Consider the following 18,625-nt stretch of genomic DNA (forward strand, 5'->3'; position numbering starts at 1 on the left):
TGCTTAGAAAAGCCAATTTGCTCGTCCGCATATGACGTAAATTCTCCATTCATTGTCAATGGCATTTAATGTTTGTTAGGACAAAATAGCCGATTTGCTCGTCCACACATGATGTAAATTCTCCTTTCATTGTCAATGGCATTTAATGCAGAGTATGGCTGCGATCAAGCCAAAGTGCCGAAGATTAGCTGTCCACAGACAGACAGACGGACACACACACGGACGGACGGACACACGGACGGAGTGCAAAGCATACTCTCTCCCCATGCCTTCGGCCTGGTGGAGACAACAATCACACCCGTGTGAAGTGAAGACAAAGTGGATGTTGAAGATGAAGATGGGAATAAGCTATTTTCATTATAATTATTTTTCTACGGCCAGATTTATTCGTTATGCCAATGAATTTCTCCCCGCACACATTTCAGGCTGTTGTCACTGCTTTTGTACCCTACCTACTGGACCACCTGCCAGTGAGGATCCCCCACCCGTAGGACGTAGAGAGCCTTGGTCCTACTCCTCCCACCAAACAGGTGTGTAATGACATATCACCATCCCCTGCACACGGGGTAATTGTGTTCGTATAGACGCCCGACAAAGCCGGATGCATGGTGATGGATTCGAACCACTAGACTCTGCGGTGGTGGGCAAGGTATTTTACCTTCACCTCCGGACCCAAATTGTTTTTTTAATTTGGCGCTTCCTGACACCCTCAACCGCAGGGACACGACCCCCACTTTGAAAAGCACCCGGGGCTCATTCAACAGGTGGTGTAACTCACTGACTCATTGAAAGCTTCTCGCTTACAAGAGGAAGAGGTAATCGCTGTTATACATAACACAATCTAAAGGACACATATACTATTGAGACGCAGTCACACAGTACAGATACGGCTATAAAAACGGTAACCGGAGAACTGCCGGTTTTCCCACTCACCACGGTTTAGTGCATTTTAGTTTTACTTCACCTTTAGGTGCATTGAATTGAGAGAGAGAAAGGATAGTTGTTTAGAGTTTACACTAGATGAAGTAGGAATGCTAAAGTTTAAACACCAAAGTACCGAGACAATGTAATTCATTAGTAAACTATCCTGGAATATCATTGGTACTATCATTGGTATTCACATACTCACCTTTTTATCATTATCTAGCTGACCATTTAATTGCACAAAATTATTTGATCATTATTTTAAATGAACAATAACATCTGTGTGTTTGACATACTATACTGATGAAGACAGCATGTTAGCATAACGATGAAGACATTGAAACTTGTTTCTCTCCACTTTTCGCTACGGCGAGTTGGTAAACCGGCGAGTTCTCCGGTATTCATAAAAACACGAATATATGCGAATATATGCTCCTTCCCAAGAATTAAAAGGTTTATGGAATGTACGCCTATATTGAAATGACTGATGAGCGTCAATGATGGGTGCTTTTGATTGAGTTTCAGCTCATTCAACCAGCCATTGTAGTTCTTTGAACTAAGGACACACCGCTTACAGGTAACGGGTTGTTAGATAAACACTCAATCTAAAGGAGACACTATTCAGACAGCAGTCACAGCTCACACGCGGCTATAAAAATACACACCAACGTCATCGCACATAACACACCTCAACTGGGGCCACCGGGGCCACAGTATGACATTTTCACAGAGAAAAAAAATAATCAAGGCTGTCAATGTCAAGCAAGCAACCATGCTCACCGCCTCATCTTAGACCTTTGCGGTCAGGCAGTAAAAAGAAAGGCAGACGGCATCACTAAGGACGGTCAACACTTCTGTCAGATAACGCCAGTCGGGATGTCGCATCAGAGCACCTCAGGCCAAAAAGGAAACTTTCAAAAAGTATTTAATTTCCAATTACGAGGCCAAATAGAGTGTCACTATACTTTGCAATGCAGCCTTGCGCACCTGTAATTTGTGTTTCAATGTAAGTAGTGCAATACCTGGTGTAACTGTTGTCATAGTTGCATGGATGCCAGACTATGAATCATATTGATGACATCAGGGATCTCCATACATGGCCATAAAAGCTCTTTTCCCTGCGACCAATCGACTTCAAACTAGACATGTGTATTGCTGTGGGGGCATGCAGTGGCGATGGCCGTAAAAGGCCATCGCCGCTGCACGCACCCACAGCAATACACATGTCTAGTTTAAAGTCAATTGGTCGAATGGTTCTCAATATAATGTATAAGGACAATATAAGGACATAAAAGGCTTTCCAAGAAACAGTAAATTGAAACGGAACCGGAGAATTCATAGAAGAAAGAAAGGAGCCAGAATGGAAAAAGGAGAGAAACGGTACAACTGTAACCAACATGGAAAAACGCACATGAAGCCCCAGGTGGGCATGCTTAAAACAAACGTGAAAAAGTCCATATTCTTGGCTGCCACCTCGTCATGTAGCAGCCAGGTCTATGGACCCCCTGTGGTGTAGGCTACAAAAGCAAAAAAATCCACCATGATTAGCTTTAACTGTTTTACTGTTTCTCTGATATGTAGTTTCCTGCGGTTGCAAACAGAATGACACTGAATCCCTCAGGGCTTCTCATTGGTTGAGCCGAGTGAATACATTTTCCATTTTAGTGTCTACATAAATTATGCAGACATGAAGAGTTTTCAAAAAGACAGCCTTGGGATACACCAATGGCTTTGGGAATTTGGCTATTAACACATTGAGAGCCCACGCAAAACTGCCCAAAAATCACTTTCACCTAGAAAATCCATTCACATTTTTGAGTGGTGTAAACCACTCCTACAACTGGCTTTTGTGTGCAGAAAAAAATGAGCATGGTTGCTATGTTCAAAATAATTTCTGACGTAATTAAATCACACCCGGGTGAACTGTATGACCGTAGCAACCATGGTCATTTTTTCTGCACAAAAAAAGCCAGTTGTGAAATCACATCCGGGTGTGATTTCATTACGTCAGACATTACGTCAGACCACAGCTGATCATGCTATATAAAACCTTACACCACTCAGTTCACACGGGTGTGATTTTTTTTAATTCAGCTGACTGTGGAGACACATGCTGGAACTTTTTACTTTGAAATGTTTTATAGTTTCTGAGTTATTTAATTTAAACGCCAAATGCATTCTCAATGGCGAAAACACAAACTTTGGCACCACGTATTTGTTTTATTTTTTTTCCAAAGACGTCCACAGACGTCTTGGGCTATGCACGTGCGGTAATACCCAAGACGTCCACAGACGTCTTGGGCACAAAATGTGTTTTAAAGGGTCACATTTGAACAAAATGACCGAAATACTTCAAGAATCATGAAGAATCAGTCAATTTTATACCCCAAATAGATTATTTACTGCATGCTCCCCAGGTGCTGTATAGTACCGTAATAGTTCATGTATGTGCATAGATTATGTACAATGACACATATACCCCCAAAACAACAGAACTATATATTTTTGAGGGACGCTAGCCCCTCCTATGCCCAGCTTTCCGGGTTTGTGTGAACACAAACATTGAAGCTAAAAGTGATGGCGGAAAAGTGAGGACGCAAATTGTGATTGGCCCGAATGACATTTGTAATGATTTGATTGGTTGAATTACTACTGCAGCTACTACTACTACTACTACTACTACTACTACTATACTTGTACATTACTGATGACATTGTGATTGGCCCGAATGACATTTGTAATGGTTTGATTGGTTGAGCATGGAATGTGATGTATGATGATGATAAGAGTGCCCCTCACTTCACACGGGTGTGATTTTTTTTTAAAGTGACTACTGCTGCTACTACTACTACTACTACTACTACTATACTTGTACATTACTGTATACTATACTTATTATACTGCTCATATGTCATTAATATTGTTGAACCACCTGTTGTACTGTTGTAGGGCTGTTTAAGGATTTTTATAGTCGAATCTGGTTGGGCATTGTTGTCTATACTCAACTGGTAGTTGAATATAGGCAACTACAGGATAATTTGACTGAGAGAGTGGCAGTCAAATCAGACTGATCATTCCATTTGGGCTGTGGGTGGTGCTAAATGTCTGATTTAGCATATACTTGCTTGTTTCTCCCAATAAATCATATGTATCCTATTGTTTCATGATAACAAACAGCCTTATGACAAATATCAAAACTAGCTCTAAAATAGTCTCTCTCTCTCTCTCTCTCACTCTCTCTCTCTCTCTCTTTTCAAAATTAGAGTGGGTATGTCACTGGTAAGATTTGGAGGGGCGGCTGTCTTGTATTTGCATGGAAGTGACGCATTATTTTAATCACAAAAATGCTGACCGTAATGCGCACGCTTATTATAACAGTACAGTATGTAGGCTACTGTATTTCTGCTCCAGTAACTAACGTGTGTGGGGATTGCTCCCCAGGATTCATTACAGTATGAGTCATCATGCAGCCAGCAGAACAGTCTGCATCTAGATATGACTCACACACGGTGTGCGCTACTGTATTTGTCAAGTTGCCAAAAGGTTTTATTTGAGGTCCCTCCCCCCCAGAAGCATTTAGCGTACATAGCTCCTTATCTGATTATGAAAGCATGTTATGCAACATTACCAGACTGCGGCCAGTCACTATCCCTGAGGCAGGTCAAATGCATGTACTTTTAATAACGTGAAGGAACCTAACAATGACAAAATTAGAAAAATGTGCAGTACTGATTGAGTGGATCAGTACTTAATTACTTTCCACCAATGGTGCCTTTTAGCTGTGGAGTTCCACAGAGCACAGTATCCATTAACCCTACAGGTATTAACATGTTACTGCTATACAGTGTTACCTCCATAATTGAACAGTTATCCGGTGCAGGCTTGTCGTCGCCACTGTTGCCAGATTTAGCGAGAGAAATAAGCAACCAGGTCTATGAAAACAAGCCCAAAAAAATAAGCGACTATAGGCCACATGAGCACTTTAATCCAATATATATTTGAAAATAGGCGATCTACAAGCTTGCGATGCGACGCGTTATGAGCTTGTAGATCCGCTATTTTCAAAACAAATCTTGAAAGATTAATTGTAGAATCTTTTTTCAAACATTTCCTTGCACAACATATTTTCAGATGGGGGTCTGCACTGCAAACAAATAGCCTACATATTAATTTGGGGTTCCTTGACATGAAAATGTTTGAATACCACTGGTTTAATCAACATTTAGTAATCCCAAATAAGCAAACTATACTTTAGAAATGAACCCCCAAAAAACACAACACACAAACAACTATCAATATTTACTGGTAAAAAAAAAAGCCCAAAGTCGTTATAATAAGCAGCAACACTGATCTTTGCTGTCAGGTGGAAATCTTGTACAAACAAAACCGTTACTTCTCGGGAAGTGGAGAAAACAAGACCCTAGACCTTTATTGATCCCTCGAGGGAAATTCAGCTGCCTTGAACAGTCATCATAGGAAAGAACACAAAAACAGCTAATAAAAGCAACAACAGGTTGGGTAATAAAAAGATAATAAAGAAAAAAAGAAGGGAAAAAAAGAGAACAAGGCCAAGAACATAAAGGGGGAGGCATGGCTATCCAAAGGCAATTTAACAAGCTTCTTACTATCAAAAGATAAAGATAAAGACAACTTTATTGTCCATTAAATCTTGCATAACATTGAATTTTGCCTTTGGCACACTGGCAGTCAGTATACAACATTAAAAACATAATTACATAAAATACACAAATGCATTAAAATACTATATAGAATGCATTCCCATAACGCAGCAACAGTGATCATGGGCTGTAGGGATTAGGTAGTAGAGCTAGTTAAATATTTTCTTATTTAAAATGTCCACGGCACAAACAACGTCTTGTAACCCTCCTTTTCTTTTGCTAATAGCACTCTAAGCCTCCTGCCTGATGCTAACGGGTCAAATTCAGGGCAAAGAGGGGGGTTTACTAATGTTAAATATTTCTAAAACCCACAGACACACTTAAAAACTTTCAACTTGGTGTCCTCATGTTCTAGTATGTTGGCTATTATTTTGCTATGTCTATCATATCATACAACAAAATATGAAATAGGACATTCATTTATACAAGACAAAACAATGCAATATGGAGATACGAGGTTTGCACCCGACAGCTACGATGTGTCATCGTTGGCAGGCGGCCTCACATACAGTGTGTGTGTGCATTGTACTGTATGTGGGGCTGTAGCGTTTAATGTTTAGCCCGGTGCATGTTCATGTGAGGACTGTTGCCCACGGTCAGTTCAGTCAGCTTTCTAATTATTACCCAGAGGCGGACGTGTGGCCCCCATGTCAACACACAACATGCTGAGTCAATTTGCCGTGTGCGTGTGTGTGTGTCTGTTGGACTCACATGTCACGTACATTGCACGTGCCACTGAGCCGACAGTTAACCTGAGAGAAATCTCCCCACGCAGAGGCTCTGCTCATGGGATTTCGTGTAGAATTCTGCCCGGCGGGGCCTGCGTGATGGATAACCAGGCCCACGAGATGGTTTATAAATGACTCGGAAGATGGCTGACGCACCTTTTCCCTGCATGGCTGTCACTTTTCCCCATACAATCTCATTTCACCCACACTCTGACAGCATCAAATGTGACTTGTATTTGATTGATTGATTGAGCATTTTATTGACATGTACTGAACATATATTTGTACATATCTGTCAAAAGGATGGAACATAACGAAGCTATTACAGTGTCAAAGCCTCCTCAGCATGAAGAAAGTGGTCAGTGATATTGTGTGTACAAGGAGGGACGGACGGATGGACAGACAGACAAATCAACAACCTGCAAATGTGTCAAATAGTTGATAAAGTGCCTGATAAAGACGGGACCTCGTGAAATCCAGGTCAGGTTCTCTACTGGCAAGAGTCTGGGCCGGGCATGAAGCACAGCATTATGTGCACTGGTGGAAAGTACTCGAGTACTGTACTTAAGTACAATTTTGAGGTATTTTATTTTTTATTTTTCTGGAGTATTTCCGATTTTCAATACTTGTACTTCTATACTCCACTACATCTCAGAGGCAAACATTGTACTTTTACTCCACTCCATTTACTTTGATGAATTGAGTATGTGAGGACCCCAACGGAAACAGCCGAAGGGCTTTTCTGCTTATAGCCTTTTTAGCAGACCTTTATTGTACTGTAGGCCTACTTCCCTGTGCCTGTCCTTGCAAACCGTTAATAAAATATTCAATCAATCTTTGTAGATTTAGATTTATATTATTTGAAAATAGACGATCTACAAGCTTGTGAGCTGGTAGATCTGCTATTTTCCCAAAAAAATGTAATAAATAATTACTTGTGGTATATTAAGTATATCTTGATGCCAATACTTTTGTACTTTTACTCAAGCACATTTTGATTACCGGACTTTTACTTACAACTTGTAGACTAGTGTTTCTATGTTGCAGTATTGATACTGGATACTTTTACTTAGGTAACAAATGTTTTTTTCACCACTGATTACCGGTATGTGTGAACATCCTGAGTGGATGGTCTCACCAGCCTCCTCACATTCTCTGAGCTCAGCCATGTGCAGCCAGTGACACAGGACATAAACACACACGCCTAACCTCCACTCTTTAACAACAGTAAGACCTGAAGGCGATTCTGCAAATTCCTTCATAATCAGTAGTTCTCAACACTTTCAAGATCTTTCAAACATTTTCAAAAATAGCAGATGTACAAGCTCGCAGCGTGGCACGAAAGATGATGTGGTCAACAAGCTATTGCTGAACAGTGATGTGGTCAACAAGCTATTTGGACAGCTACCGGCGCCGTGCCCCAGTTCGACACAACACAAGTTTTAAATTATTGGGCATTCTCTCCTCTGCCTTTCTCATCATGTTGTCAGTGTTAAGACTCTTGTGTGTGTGCGTGTGCGTGTGCATGTGTGTGTGTGTGTGTGTGTGTGCGTGCCCGCCCGCCCGACCTGGTCTGATCTTTTTATCATTGCACCGGGCTGTCAAGATCTTAAGAGTGATCTGAGATCCTAACATCAAGGTTGTTTGGGCTTGCTAACGGCTGATTTATAGATAGTTGCGCATCAGTGTTCCACGCCGGGAATAGTCAATCTACAAACTAACACCACATCGCTCGGCGACACATTGTGAGCTTGTAGATCGGCTTTTTTTTTGGTGTGCGACATGACATGCGATAAAGTCAAAGTCAGCCTCACAGACCTGCCTACTCGTTGTCCCCCTGAGGGCAGAGGCCTCTCTCTCTCTCTTATCTCTCTCTTTCTTAGCTCAGGAGATTGAAAAATGTATATTTGGACGCCCTACCTTTTTTTTCAACATGGTGGTTGTTGCTGGTCCCTGGACTACAATACATAACCATAGTTTTGTGCTAGGACAGGAAGAAAAATACCAAACAACGGTGTGTCTCAAAGGATAGAGCTTTTTCTAGTCTTTATGACGATTCAAATGTACATTGTACTTCGCATTCACACACACACACACACACACATTTTAACCATTTATTTATGTCCACACAAAGGATATGCACACAAGGACACAAATATTATAGGTGCATTAAAGTTACATCTGCAAAGTCATGGTATGTGTTTTCATGATACAACAGGCATGTCACACAGTACTCTATGGGTATAAGTAACAGCGTCTCCGCCATATATGACGGCTGCCAATTATAGCAGAGACACCACAATACTTTACTCCTTTTTGGGCATCCCAAGTTGTTGGAACCCTCTAACAACCAGTCTGTGCATATGCCCTAGGCTGCCAAATATAAAGACAAATAGTCTGCACCTATAGCCCAGCTCTGAGATGTTATGTAGAAGTGGTTGGTATTTTATGACCTTGGTCATAAAGGCTTCCTCTAGGCTGTGGTCAAAGGTGCAGGCTATCTCTAATACAGACACTTCTCTGGACTCTTCATCAACCACACACACACACACACACACACCCATGGTGCGCTAAGCACCGGCGGAGGTCCCCTGGAGGTGGCCGGTGGGCCATACACCGATGGCCGGGCTCGGGCGCGCCGGGCATGGACCGCCGGCAGGAGGGCATGTGTTTTGTAGGGTTGGGATTGGGAACCGGCTCCAACATTGAGGAACCGGCTCCAACATTGAGGAACCGGCTCCGACATTGAGGAACCGGCTCCGACATTGAGGAACCGGCTCCGACATTGAGGAACCGGCTCCGACATTGAGGAACCGGCTCCGACATTGAGGAACCGGCTCCGACATTGAGGAACCGGCTCCGACATTGAGGAACCGGCTCCAACATTGAGGAACCGGCTCCAACATTGAGGAACCGGCTCCAACATTGAGGAACCGGGATCAGTTCCAACGTTTTTAATTTGAAGGACCACTATAGCTCTGAGAGTGTACAGGGGACCACAGCTATTATCGCCAAATGCTCACTTATTTTCACAAGAGTTCTATTTTCGTCATATGTTCGCCTACTATTACATGCCCAGAATAGGGACGCTAGGGTTCACGCGGTTTAAGCGCTGACATGCTGTTTTAACTTTAGTGTGTGTTTACATGTTTAATTACCTGTTGCACCGTAAAAACTAGAGCCTGAGAATCTAGTCTGATGTGTGCTCAGATACATGTCTTAAATTTTGTTGATAAAATTGGATAAACGCAAGCACTCCATAAAATCCAAGACACTCAATTAGTTTGGTGTTACCAAAAGCCACATCATGTCTGCAAACACTTTGGAATGTCTTTTGTGTGTTATTTATCTGGCTCGCAAAACAAGAATTCCGGCAAGTGTGTCCACATCGACTACCAGCGCCAGGGATCTTTTAGTCTTTGAGTTGGTTGAAGTTTTTAACTGAACATCTGTTTGGTGTTAATGTGTCTCCTGTGCAAAAGAAACAACAACGCCGGCGGTACAGAGAGAATCTATGACCCAAGACAGCATCAGGTCTGAAGGTGAACATTGGAGAGACAGTTGCTTGTGGATGTGCACTGTGTGTTGTTGTAGTGGTCAGAAGAACAACAGCGCCCTCTCTCCTCCTCCACTGTCCATTGTTCTATCTCCTTCTGTGCTCTTCCTTTATCCACTGTTCGTCTGTCTGTCTGTCTGTCTGTCTGTCTGTCTGTCTGTCTGTCTGTCTGTCTGTCTGTCTGCCTGCCTGCCTGCCTGCCTGCCTGTCTGTCTGTCTGCCTGCCTGCCTGCCTGCCTGCCTGCCTGTCTGTCTGTCTGTCAATTTGTCTATCTGTCTCTCCCTCCCTCCCTCCCTCCCTCATTTAAGATTCAACTTTACCCCGAAGCGAACCTTTTTCTTTTCCTTCCCACTCCATTTCTCCCAAGAGTCTCTCTTCCTCACCTTTCTTTCCTCCTCTTCGCTACACCTGCAGTTATTTTGGGACCTTCCCTTCCTCTCTCTCCCTCCTCCTCTCCCTCACATCTCGATGCCATCTCCTTGTGTCTAGCTGCTCGAGTCTAGCATATTCTCTGGTATACTGATTCTGCGCCCCCCCCCCAATCCCCCAACACCCGCACCACCATTCACCCCCCCCCCCCTCGTGGTTCTCTTGGTGCTGCCATGGTGCTATCTGAGGTAGCAGGAGGCACGGGAGCTGCAAATTTACCCAGCAGCACGCGTCACTGCCAGCGTAGACAGACATCCCAAAATAGCCCCGGACGAGAACCCAGTGAATGGCTCCTGACAACAAAATGAGGCCTTTCAGCCAGGCGCGCGTCACCCGTCCCATGGTCTCACGGGCGCGCACGCGTGCACGCACATGCGTTGAAAAAAGGCAATGCTCGCAAACTGTAGTGCATAGCAGATGTCTTCATGATGCTGCCTGATGCGCGCACTTTTATTTATTTTGTCATTCTTAACCCTAACCCTAAAGTCTAATTGCGCACCGCCACCGGTATCGCACAACAAAAAATTTGACAATCTACAAGCTCACACAATAAGCTTGTAATGTAGATCGGCTCTTTTGGGTGTGTCAGACAGCAGCACACAAATACGTGTAAATCTAGCCTAAATCTACAGTACAAATTATTTTTCTTGCGAGCACCAAGAATAGTCCTCACAATGTCCATTTTCTCAAATTGTCAAACGGATGCAAGTACACACACACACACACATACACATACACATACACATACACACACACGCGCTGGCTGAGCAAAACCAGCCTTTTCTGAATCTGGTCTGTGCTAATCCAATGGGACAGTTACGACGTGCGGCAGACATGTTTAGACTAGCAGTTATTCTGGATGTGTTTTATTCCTTCATGTGGTTGTTGTGTGTTTCACTGTGGAGCATTTATTATTGGACAGTTTGGGTGGAGAGCAGCGTTGCCATGTCTGCTTATAAGCTTGTTTCTCTGTAAAGTTACTTGTAAATAGCCTAGTTGCGGTTGCGTTTTTTGGGGGGCCTTGATTCTAAAATGCAGTTGTTTATTTGGGCGTCCTTCCTTGTTAAGATAGCCTGGGATCAATCTGATCCGGTCGGGAGCGGAAATAACGTCATGTTGTATGTAGGGGGACTGCCCTTAAGTCAGACCCCCCATTAGTCTGACCTGTGCTGCGGGTTACAACAAATCATCTGTGCTTCCTGTGAGATTAGGGTTATGTTAGGGTTTGGGATAGCGTTAGTAATGGTCAGACTAATGGGAGGTCGAACCAATGCCACGTTAACATGTTGTTGTCACTGGTTCGTAGTAGTCATCAGGCTGGAACCACCAAACCGGAACCAGTATTACCCAAAATAATTCCCCGCGATCAAGGCCATCATAATTTTAAGGCCTACTCAATAAAACCCTTGATATGCGGCGTAGTTTAGCTTATAGGAATAGTTTGTTTGGTATATCCATCTTCTATTCCAACTCGTAGCGACTGGCGAGTTAGTCTCGCCAGTCTCATTTAGCATCTCATTTAGCATTAAATTAGGATTGGGGGAACCAGAACAATAAAGCAACGCCGAAGAACGTGAACCAGCAAACCGGAACCAAAAGCCAATGTAATTTGTATTCATATGTTCCAGTGTTCAATGTCTAGAGCAGATATGAGCACTGAACCATAAATAGAAAAGAAGAAAACAAAAACAGAAAACATGCAGGCTTTCAACAGATGACACAAGCTCATAAAGCCCAAGTCAAACCGTTTCTTCTTTATGTGTGTTAAAGTTAATCTTTTCAGATGTTATGTGCATTCTTGTGCTAAGCCTCAGCCACTAGCATGGCCTCTTTTGGCCGACAGGCGTGAAAACTTAATCCGTTATGTCTTGGCCCAGGAGGACCAATTATCCCGTCCAACCTCAAGTTTTGTGCAAATCCCTTCACAGCAGCTCGACGTATAATATCCTGCTAATACTAAGAAAATATTATCTGCTTGGTAGAGGTAATTGTAAATGACTATGGGTTTACATATAGGCTGTCAGAACTCAGAATTCATAAATATGCAACTCTATGATTTATGTAAATTATTGCCCTTTTAATACTCAGAAACAGGCCATTCACACATGGCTGGTCCATTCAATTTAAGTGAGAAAAGGTGTCACAGCCAGTCACTGCAGAGCGACATCTTTAGATGTTTGCATAATTGGAAGGCGTCGTTGCATAAGAGAGTAACACATGGGGGATATGGGTTCATTGATAGCAGAGCTGCCAAAGGCATCCATCTAGTAGCAGACAGACTCCTCTGATTCCTAGCCGCTCACAAAGCATTCCTCCGTGGTACAGTCCTTGTTCTGTGTTGTTTGTTTTAATGAAGCTTGGCATGTGCTTTGGGGCCCAGACTGAAAAACAGTGAAATGACATCCTCGCTGTGTGTTGAATTTAGTTTACGTGAGCCACTAACAATCCAAAGAACAGCATCATGTTCGCCAGATGTTACTGTAGACGTTTAGTGAATGCAAATCAAACCTGACTGACACATGAAATCAACCAATCAGTCAGTCCGTCAGTCAGTCAGTCAGCTTAGCGCAGCAATGCAGAGATACAGCGTAACTGCTATTTAAGGAGACTGACATTGCATTAAAGGGCCACTTCACCCCTTTTGCAGCCATATCTTATTTTAATGATGTTTGGGAGACAAGAAACACTTTCCTGGGGTTTTTTATGTGTAATATGTGTTTTTAGATATTTTAGTATTTCAAAGTGTCCATGACGTCATGGACACTGGGCTCACTTACTTCCTGGACTACATAAAGGAAGCTTTGAGAAGGAAGATAAGTGGTCACGTGACTGGGCTGCGCCATGACACTTTCATGGACACTTTCATGGGAGCCAAACTACCCGGAAGTTTGGCAGAATGCACTGGAGTCAATGAGAGCTCAGTGACCAGCTCATGAACAACATTATTTATGAATGACTGAGACCTTTTGTAAAGTATAATCACTTCTGGAAAATAACAGAAGACATGTAACACATTATTGTCTGCTGTGTTGCTTTTCGATGTGTACACTGTGTAATTTTTATAGAGGTATGGTATCTAAAGAGCACAAAGTACCTTTCTGAACGTACCAAGTATCGCGAGACTTCCCCCCGTTTCCTGTCTGGCAGCCAAATTTCGCGATACTTCGGAGCCAGAAACGATACCTGCTGCTGTTTAGATCCTCAGATAAAACTATATACTGTGCACTCTGTGCACATCGAAAGGTAAGTGATTAGAAAACAACCTGTGATATGTCTTCTTTTATATTCCTGAACCGATTATATGACAAAGGTCTCAATTGTTCATAAATAATGTTTGTTATATGAGCTGGTCCAGCCGGCTCCATTCACTGCCATGTATTCATTGTACTTCCGGTGTGAGTTTGGCTCCCATGAAAGTGTCCATGAAAGTGTCATGGCGCAGCCCAGTCATGTGAGAACTTCTCTTCCTTCTCAAAGCTTCCTTGGACTACATGCTGTTTCAGTAAGACAGCCCTCCCCCTGTCCACAAGGAGGAGCAGTGCACCAAAGCATTGTGGGAATTTTGTCTTTTTTTCCGTAGTCCAGGAAGGAAGTGAGCCCATGACATCATGGAGTCCATGGACACACTTTTAAATACTGATATATCTAAAAACACAAATTACCCACTTAAAACCCCCAGGAAAGTGTTTCTTGCCTCCCAAACATCATTAAAATAAGATTCAAAAAGTTAATGTCAAGCCCTGCCGGAACAAGTTAAAAACAGTTGATACAAATTAACACAGTTAAAAGCAAAAGCAGACAATGTACAGCTTGCAGCAGAAAACACAGATCATCCAGACCATAAGCCCACTGTTTTGAGGTGGGTTTGAAATGAGGTAATTGAGTCCATGTTTCTTATATCAGGGAGGACGGAGTTCCAGAGGTGAGGGGCAGAGCGGCTGAAAATGTCCGGGAAGATTTAATACTTGTCCCGGACAAGCGGACAAGCCTTGATGTCAAGCCCTGTGTTGTACGGCGACCCTGAGTGCCCTGAAAGACGCCTGCCGCGCCTTATAAATAAAATGTATTATTATTATTGAAGTCATTCATTGAGTAAATCTGTTGTTTGAGTTCATTATGGCCAAAGCTCTGTTCTTTGAGTCTTTATAACAGGCAAGGAGGTGATTAGCATTCACAGGAACTGTGAAAGCATTCATTTAACATGCATGATAGCACAAGTACAGTACACACTTAAGTTTCAATCACAGTTGGCGGGGAACCCCAACTAAAAATAAAAGGTGTTAATGACAGAAATGAGCAGTAAAGAATAGACGTGTGTGAGAGAGAGAGAGAGAGAGAGAGAGAGAGAGAGAGAGAGAGAGTGGAGTGTGTGTGTGGGGGGGGGGGGGGGTATGTGGGTGAGAGAGTGTGTGCGTGTGTGTGCGTGCGCTTCATTCAATCATCTCGGTGTTCTCATGGAATCTGGATTCCTGGATTTCATATTCGTTCCGTTATAATCACATTTGTTAGTTTCACAATAACCTTGTTTGTCTCTGCAGCACTAAGAGGAACATGCTGTTCCTCTTGGCTCTGATTGACTAAGATTTTGGTAAATTATGATTATAATTATTATTGAGCGCTAAAGCGATTTGGAAGGGGTGTTAGTGATGCTGTGCGTTGACCACAAAACACAACAAAAGGAGAGAAAGGGAAAGATTATCGCTCTGTGGTCTGTTCCATGGTATTTCCATACAGTTTAAAAAAATATCTTTCAACGACGTGTTGTGAGCTTGTAGATCGGCTCATTACGACGGCATCAAGGCACGCCAAAATACATTTTGGTCAACTAAAATCTTATGATATTTAGTCGACTAAAACTAGACTAACACTAAAACATTCCAGATGACTAAAACTAAATGAAAACTATTCAAAAGACTATGACTAAAACTAAAATCAAACTTTGCTGCCAAAAACAACACTGTCACCAGCTCTACCGTTCATTCAACCACCAAGAGGAGGCTCAACCATGTAACTACAATGTTCTTGGCCTGTGCTGCATGTCAAGTATCCCTCTCTCCTTTACAGTTACAGGCCACTCCCATAGTTAAATTATAGGCCTACACTATTATATAGGCGGCCTATAGAATGATATATATATATACCATAGAGCTAGCTATATTATAGTCTATTATAATTATAAAGAGTGTTGTATACATTATTCCACATGGCGTTATATTCCATAATTATATGGTCCCTCCCAACGGAACAGCAGAAAATGTTTAGTAAAGGATTCACCACTGCAGTAACTGTTATTATCTATCCATTAGACAAAACCTTGCTCTGAAATCACATGGCGATTGGGAGAGTCCCGCCTTGTGTGTACAAGTAGTAGCTACTATGAATTATATAAAGGCAGCGTGTGTCCTTATGTCACTCTACTGTAGGCATTTATGCTGTAACAGCACTTAGATCTGTGTCTGTCTTGGCTGGCTCCATGCTTCCACAAATCACAGTCATCTCATTGGCTGTGGAAAAACGGCTGAGTGTGTATGATATTATGTTATATAACTCAGTAGTCACAACCGAACCAGTGTTGCCAGGTCTGCTTATTATAAGCGACGTTGGGCTTGTTGCAAGGGAAAACCTGGCTCATGCTCGCTGCTTTTGGCTTTGAGGACCTTTGCGCGACCTAGTCCTGACTGGCTGGCCGAGTGAGTCTGACCCCGAAACGCCGCCTAAGCCAATGGAAGTCTGAACCCATACTCTGAAACGCTGCTCGGAAGTCTCAACCAAGCCCCCAGACTTCCATTGAAGTGAATAGTGGGGGGGCGGGGCTTGTCGCTCCTCATCCACTCTCTATATTATAACTCTATGGTCTCAACACAGAGTCTGTAACGCCACAGAAAAGGGTGCACAACGGAGAACGCTTGTTTCAACTGGCTTTAGACCTGAGGACGATTCTACAAATGCCTTCTAAATCCTGACAGTTTTCTGAAAAAAACATGTTTCTATATCAGTCGTTCTCAAACATTTTCATCTCAAGGAGCCCCAGAATTATGTGTAATTGGCCGCCGACCCCCATCTGAAAATATGTTCTTCCAGGGACCCCCCCAGAAGTAAAGATTTGAGTGAAAAATATCCGCCCTGAAAGAATATATATTCAAAGATTTGTGCCACATTTTCACGATTTTTCAAAAATAGCATCTCTACAAGCTCTTAGCACGGCACTGGGTGCTGCGCTATGAGCTTGTAGATCTGCTATTTTTGAATAGCTAAAGTATACCATAATGCTTAAACACCAACAGGGGTTCCCGTCCAGAATGGGTTAATGATACATGTGTCATTCTTGTTTTTCTGTAAAGTTGCTTATTTGTGTAGTTGCGGTTTTTAGGGCTTGTTTCCTAATGTTGTTTAAACCAGTGTTTCATTTTCAAGTCAAGGACCCCCAAATTAATATATATTTGTCTGCGGACCACCATCTGAAATAGATTCAGATGTCAAATGTCTTCCAAATATTTTTTTTGAAAATGGCAGATCTACAAGCTCACAACGCGTCACATCACAATGCGTTGTGTGAGCTTGTAGATCGGCCTATACAGTATAATGTATGTACATGTTTAAAGGTCAAGCGAAGGGCTTACTTCTTTTGGGCTTGTTTTCATAGACCTGGTTGCTTGTTTCTCTCACAACACCTGGCAACACTGAACTGAAGTCTGCAGACGCAGCCCTTGAGTGTCAGTGCACAACATGCATTGCATACAGTAGGCGGGAGGCTGCCCCGCCGACTTTGCATAACAGCACATGTGGGGAACCCTGCATGACGTACTCTAATGTTGCCCTTTTGACCCACTAGGTGTCGCTTCAGCACCAGTGGTGGAAAAAGTACTCCATACTAGAAGGCTTTCTTAACTTTATTTGTAGTTGTTACGTAAGAGGTCCAGGTGTTATTTTGTGCAAAAGCGCATTATTGGCTATTTCCCCTACCATAAGCCCTCAATGAATTGCATTGAATTGAATGGGGCTATGGGGTGTTGTGCCAATTAGCTTATTTCCATCGCTCAAAAATCATTTTTTTTGTATACAGTATATCCTCTGGAGTCTGGACCTCTCTTCATAATAGTATCCAATAGTATTCGTAAATAGTATCCAAAGCGGCACACTTTACTACTTATTTCGATGGAAATAAGCGAATTAGCACAAAAACCCAACCCCCATTGAGGGCTTATGGTAGAGGAAATGGCCAATAATGCACTTTTGCACAAAATAACACCTGGACCTCTTTGGTGGGGACGTAACAACTACAAATAAAGGTAAGAAAGCCTTCTAGTATGGAATTCTCCTTTAAGCAAAAGCATCAATACTGCTTACAAAATAAAAGCCTGGATTTTAACATTTACTTGAGTAAAAGTACTGGTTGCACAAGTCCATTGCACAAGTTTTCAAATGTATAAAAGGTATTTTGAAAACAGCAGATATACAAGCTCACAATGCATCGCGACGCATTGTAGATCAGCTATTTTCAAATGTTCGAAATGCTGAAGTGGTTAATGTATGTGGAGTAAAAGTACAATATTTTTCTCTGAGATGTAGTGGAGTAGAAGTAAAATGATAGAAAATTGGACATACTGCATTAAAGTAAAAGTACACCAAAAATTGTACTTAAAGGACCTGTTTTAGGTTACTTTCCACCACTGTTCAGCACCACACCTCACTTAAGTTTAATGACACTGTCCTCACTCGTTTTTACAGTATTTTGTTACCCTGTTATTTCGAATATTACTTTTTAATTGTGCCATGATTGGTTTTTCTAAAGGTTGAATTGTTTGTGAAATCACTAAACTTGTCTTGGCAGGCTGTTCCTACTAAAGGCTTAATCTCTAATAAATCTGCAGATCGTGCTAAAATGAGTGTAAAAGAATTAAAATAGCTGCAGAGCCTATTTTAATTTAATGGGTGACAAGTATGACCGCTAATGGAAAACCTCTAATGGAAAACTAAAACCAAAAGGGTTTATGATCCTAATACAAATAACCACTAATTAATTGTGGCCCAGGCAGTCAAGCATCACTGACTGATTGTATGTTTGTATTGTGTGTAAGGAAACAGTAATGGGGTTTTCCATCACACTACTGTATGTATGATACTACTGTATGATTCAATCAATCAAAACTCATAGATTCCAAGACACTTTTAAATATACTGGCATATTTCGTTTGCTTTCATTTGGATCCATAAGGCCATTAGTATACATTCTGTTAAAATGTACAGCTTTATCCCAAAACACATTCCTCAGACAAACTCATCTGAGGAAAACAAAATACTGGTACGC

The sequence above is a fragment of the Electrona antarctica genome, assembly GCF_951216825.1.
Source record: "Electrona antarctica genome assembly, chromosome: 17".
Classification (NCBI taxonomy): domain Eukaryota; kingdom Metazoa; phylum Chordata; class Actinopteri; order Myctophiformes; family Myctophidae; genus Electrona; species Electrona antarctica.